Raw genomic sequence first — 6,000 nt, 5'->3', positions numbered from 1 at the left:
TCCGCCATTGGTGGCAAATGACAATGGGACAAGTTCAACTCGGAACTTAACCGAACATTAGGTTTTCCTGTGTGGCTTGGGTGATTCACCAGCCGACACTTACCGCCCTCCTCTGATAGGGGGCGTGTGCCTAAACAGCACTATGGTTGAGGACTGGTCGGAAAAATCTGCAATCAGTTTGTAAATGTTCAACGCAATTTCAAAAAATGGCTAACTGCCATCCCCTTGTTCCGAAAACATTCAAATTTCCACTGCGAACGACTCCCCAGACAACACTCACTGCCATAGGGGAGTGTGCGCTATCAATCCGCATTGGAACCAAGGAAGTATCTCACTAACTACTGGTTGCCTCGGACCTCCCACATACAGTCTATGTGGGAACGGACATTTTGGTAAGATTGGGTGTTAAACTCAATACCATACACCAAATTCTTTGGTCTTTGGCGCAGCCAGACCAACATGCCTTGTCTTTCGACCTGGTGTGAATGACATCCAGGCAGATTATTCCTGAAGCTTGCAAGGTTATAAATGAATCTGCCATGGTGATTCCGGCAAGAACCACAGAGGTTTCTGTAAGACTGAACCTGGCGCCTGGATACCGGATGGAAAGCACCCCTGCGCTCTTCCAACCCTCTCTGCAACTATTCGACTTGGGGCTAACTATCAATGGCAACCCGCTATAGGAACTAAACCCCAGATCCACTTACCTCCTGGTACATAATCTGACTCAAGAGGATATTTCCATTCCTCTGCACACTCAGCTCGGAACCTTGATTGACTACTCCTTCCATGATTTTGAACTTGTTGTTCCTGTTATTGGGCCTCTTCCGTCCTCCCTAGACCGAGGTGGCGAGGGAGGTACGCTGTTTACTTGTCCGTCAAAAGCAATCGCAATAACTCCTGTATTGCCACTTGACGACACATCGACTTTCAGGCAGGATGTCGATTCTTACAACAACCTGTTAATTTACTTCATCGTCATGGAGGACAATATCACATCTCCTCCTGCATGTGAGGTAGACTCTTGCTTGTCTACCTCACATGCATTAACAAACAGTGATTCTCCCACCGTTGACATGCCGTCACCACCCGATGAAGACCTGTACAATCTCGCCAAACCATATCCTGGTTACCATGCACAGGTAGTACAAGTACTGTCGGAGGCTGATGTACTTGTCAATGAAACTGGACGGCATCAGTTGAGATAATTGTTTAACTTCTTGGTAACAGGGGGGCAGTATTGAGTAGCGTGGATGAATAAGGTGCCCAGAGTAAACTCCCTGATACTCTGTCCCAAATGCTAATATATGCATATTATCAGTAGAATTGGATAGAAAACACTCTGAAGTTTCTAAAACTGTTTGAATAATGTCTATGAGTACAACAGAACTCATATGGCAGGCAAAAACCTGAGACAAATCCAACCAGGAAGTGGGAATTCTGAGGCTTATAGTTTTTTAAAACTCAGCCCCTATTGTAGATAGAGTGGAATATTGGTTATGTTGCACTTCCCAAGGCTTCCACTAGATGTCAACAGTCTTTAGAACTGTGTTTGAGGATTCTACTGGGAAGTGGGACCAAATGAGAGAGGAATGAGTCAGGTGTCTGGCAGATTGCCACAGGCTCTGAGGAGTGGTCACGAGAGAGTTCGCTCTTGTTCCATTGCTTTTCTACAGACATAGGAATTCTCCAGTTGGAACATTATTGAAGATTTATGATAAAAACATCCTAAAGATTGATTCTATACTTAGTTTGACAAGTTCCTACGGGCTGTAACGGAACTTTTTGAACTTTCCATTCGGGGGACCTGAACGCGCTTTTGGATTTGTTTACCAAACGCCCTAACTTTGTCATTGTGGTATGGCACAATGACATTCCGTGCAAACCACTTCAATTTCAGCTAGGCAACAAGACCAGCCAGTTCGCAGAAGTGGCGGGCATGCTAATCACATTGCAAACGGCTGTGAAACACAACTTGTCAGATCTCGCAATCTGCAACGAAACATTCTGCGCCCTGGTCAAAACCAACCCAGCAGATGTAATCACGAGTGAACCCTCTATGGGAATCGTTCTCCGCGATGATCTAGGACTCATTATAACTAACTGCAGAGTACACACGCAGAGGGTGTAAGTCTGCCAAGAAGCAGAGAATGTGTACCGCCCAGCTAGACACTGCCCTTATGTTGGCCCTACTCCAAAAGTGCAAAGCCACCCAGTCAGAACTAGCAGAGCCCAGGTGAGAAAAAGACGCTACTCTTGATAGGTGCAGCCGTAGGGTCACTATTTGCCCTAGGTACCACTGCCGTCAGTGCAGTCAGTTGAGCCACAGTCAAGAGAAATGTTAGTGAGATTAATGAAGAGATCCAGCAACAGAAAGCACAGGCACTCAGATTGCAACATGTGGGAAAGTCTCTCCAGGACACTATTCTGGTGGTAAACACACACACTACACTCTCCTGAACAAACCCCTCCTGTCTGTAGGAAAGCTAGAAGAGGTTATGAACCTGACTATGCCCATATCCAATTGGTTCGATTGTTAATGGAGGATTTTCTCCGTGAATTTAGTTCTTCTATGGACCACTTGGCCGTCCCCTCTCAATGGTGCATGACATATTGACCTCAGCTACTACAACCACGATAAGGCTGTTACAGTCACATTTGGCCTATAGTCTGGGGTTGGCAATCCTAATACACGTTGATGTTGATCGCAATGAAGTGGGATTTTACTGACGCTGCCGGTTGTTGAACTGGAGAATATCTATAGATTGAAAACGGTTCTAAATGTAGGATTTTGGCGTGAAAGTACCCACGTGAAAATTGCCACACCCCCAGTCGTAGCTTATCAGGAAAACAATCCAGATTTATGTCTCACCCCTAACCTGTTATTGTGTACTCTAACCAAAGATGTCCACTACCTCTGTCCTAGCAAACCGTTCGTTGGGAATAACACTGAGCATCTTTGTGGTCTTAAGCCTATAACCAGCGAAGAATGTTGTAGAGCCAAACTAACAGCAAGGGATGGGGCCATCACCAAACAAGTGGAGGTGGTAGGGAAAATATGGTTGGTTAACACATCGTTCGCGTACGCCACTATGACTTACGAATCAATGATTCTGTATCTCTCTTTGAAAGTGAGGTGGTGCCTCAGGAGAGCAGTTAAAAGGGCCCGGATCCAGCTGTTTAGGGACCTCCAAAATTAAGCGAGACCTAGCAATTTTGATTGTGTTTACCCTACGATTTTTTTGCCACACACACCCCATCACCCACACACAACCCACATGTTAATACTCTGTTGGATTTAGAGGTGTGGGGTCTTTGTATTTGGTATTAGTGGGTTTTTAACAGGTTAGAAAAGATGCTGAAAACAAATGACAGTTTATATTTGAGAGTTTTGTTTGCACACATGTCAATTCTCTACATCTGCATTGCTTGCTGTTTGGGGTTTTAGGCTGGGTTGCTCTATAGCACTTTGTGACATCGACTGATGTAAAAAAGGTCTTTATAAATACATTTTATTGATTAGAAGAAATGTACTAAAAAAAACAATATCTTTAAATAATGTCTGAGGTACAGGAAAACAAACACTCACTTAATAGGGCTGACTGACCTCTGACCTCTGTTCTGACTTCCTGTTGAGGCCTGATCACCCTCATTAGAAAGATAGGGGCTATGTAAAAACAAATAACTAGGAAGAAGATTATAATTTATCAATAGTCCTATGTGTGATTCGGACCACGAGAAGGACATACAGCGCTGGCCCTGAATTATCAAATCATTTTTTTTATATAGCCCTTCTTGATTAGCTGATATCTCAAAGTGCTGTACAGAAACCCAGCCTAAAACCCCAAACAGCAAGCAATGCAGGTGTAGAAGCACGGTGGCTAGGAAAAACTCCCTAGAAAGGCCAAAACCTAGGAAGAAACCTAGAGAGGAACCAGGCTATGAGGGGTGGGCCAGTCCTCTTCTGACTGTGCCGAGGGGAGATTATAACAGAACATGGCCAAGATGTTCAAATGTTCATAAATTACCAGCATGGTCCAATAATAATAATCACAGTAGCTGTCGAGGGTGCAACAGGTCAGCACCTCAGGAGTAAATGTCAGTTGGCATTTCATAGCCGATCATTAAGAGTATTGCTATTGCTCCTGCTGTCTCTAGAGAATTGAAAACAGCAGGTCTGGGACAGGTAGCACGTCCGGTGAACAGGTCAGGGTTCCATAGCCACAGGCAGAACAGTTGAAACTGGAGCAGCAGCATGGCCAGGTGGACTGGGGACAGCAAGGAGTCATCATGCCAGGTAGTCCTGAGGCATGGTCCTAGGGCTTAAGTCCTCCGAGAGAGAGAGAAAGAAAGAGAGCATACTTAAATTCACACAGGACATAGGATAAGGCAGGAGAAATAATCCAGATATAACAGACTGACCCTAGCCCCCCGACACATAAACTACTACAGCATAAATACTGGAGGCTGAGATAGGAGGGGTCAGGAGACAGGTCAGGGAGTATTATGAGGGACACCTGTCTTTAGTCTATTTTACCATTACCTTATATGGGATACAATTATTTACTTATGGAGTTATCAAGAGTTGTAATCCTAATTTGATTTGTTATTCTATTTTATTTTACTTTTACTTAATAACAGGCAGTGGGTTTTTTTTTGGGGGGGGGGACTCATGAATCACAATGTGAGTCATGTGTCCAAAGGGAAAATTACCAGTCTCCTGGGGCCCTTAGGTAAATAAGCAAATTGATTGATTGAAGTTTCCCCCACATCTAGTGTTATACTGTATGTGTATTGCTGTTATTGTTTTATTTTCTTTGTTTCTTTTCTTCTTGCTTCAATAACAAATCTCACCAGATTGGGTCTGCTGGATGGTCAGATTTCTCCCTAAGGATTAGCCCTCTGACTCCCTGACATGTCACTCTGCAGTAAAATCGCCAAGATGATAGGGGAGTAGGGGGGGGGGTGGTGTTCAACTGCTTGTTGTTATTCTCTTTGAAATTTATCTTAGAAATCTGGACTTTCTGAATTAGAAATACCCTAAACTAAACTGTTTTTCTGGTCTGTCCTCTCTCTGTCCTCTCTCTCAAAGGTGACAACATGTGGTATCTAGATGCATGGAAGGTAGTTCAGCTGAAAACAGTGTGAACCTCAACACTCCCTCTAACCGGCTGAAATAATGGTGAAAATGGCATTCAGCACATGGTCCTTCACTACTTCTACCATGAGTGCTGAGTCTCAGCCAGAAACCTGTACACAGCATCCAGTCAAAGCTATCAACTGTCTTTTCTCTCATGCTTTTTCTCTCAGGAGTGCGACATGGGTCCATGTGGAGTGAGCATGGAGTGAGATCCAGTCCAAACCTCTCTCATGCTGCTGGTGTACTGGTAAGAAAATGGATAAATACTTAATGGACGGTAAAGGACAGTGATGGCTCAGGTGAGAGACATTATCAAGGGCCATCCACTTTGAACATGTGTAATTAAAAGGATGCACTGAAACACTATATGAAAAAGAATATGAGTGCTGGGGACAGAGGGGGAGGTCAATCATGCCCGTAATTATTCTAGGCTTTTCCAAAATGGATTATTTTGGGTATCAGGTTGATTGTGGAGGTCTGCACACTGGAAAATGTATAATTATTTAGACTAAGAATGCATTGAGATACCAATCTGTCATTACCACAAATGGGGGCCATGATGAGAAAAGTTCATTCTAGAAAAATAAATTCCATGTAAATGTACATTCTGCCAGTATCGGTGTGTTGAGGGTCTTAAATTAAAGTGATAGAACCAACGTGTAACACTAAGGAGTGTCATTTTACATTTGGGTTGGATAATTTATCAATAGTTACAATTATGATGTGGAAAGGCAAGGCCTCGAGAGACAGAGCTGTGACCTAAAATGTGGGGAGAGCTAGTGAGATTGTAGCTTGGGCTAACCTTGTTCCAATCTCATTCTTAGCAATGTTGGTGTGAATCTGTTATAACATCTCTTCCC

General features: G+C 43.7%; 1 long non-coding RNA gene across 1 annotated transcript in view; it reads left to right on the top strand.

Moving 5' to 3' along the window:
- Positions 1 to 5,315: 5,315 nt before the first annotated feature.
- LOC135555106 (uncharacterized) overlaps positions 5,316 to 6,000 on the top strand; it is a 48,387-nt gene continuing 47,702 nt past the window's right edge. Inside the window, exon 1 of the long non-coding RNA XR_010457830.1 lies at positions 5,316 to 5,439. This is a non-coding gene — a long non-coding RNA (uncharacterized LOC135555106). The remainder of the gene's footprint in view (positions 5,440 to 6,000) is intronic.

Source organism: Oncorhynchus masou, chromosome 15 (assembly GCF_036934945.1).
Source record: "Oncorhynchus masou masou isolate Uvic2021 chromosome 15, UVic_Omas_1.1, whole genome shotgun sequence".
Lineage (NCBI taxonomy): Eukaryota > Metazoa > Chordata > Actinopteri > Salmoniformes > Salmonidae > Oncorhynchus > Oncorhynchus masou.
This window is presented reverse-complemented; position numbering and strand designations above follow the sequence as displayed.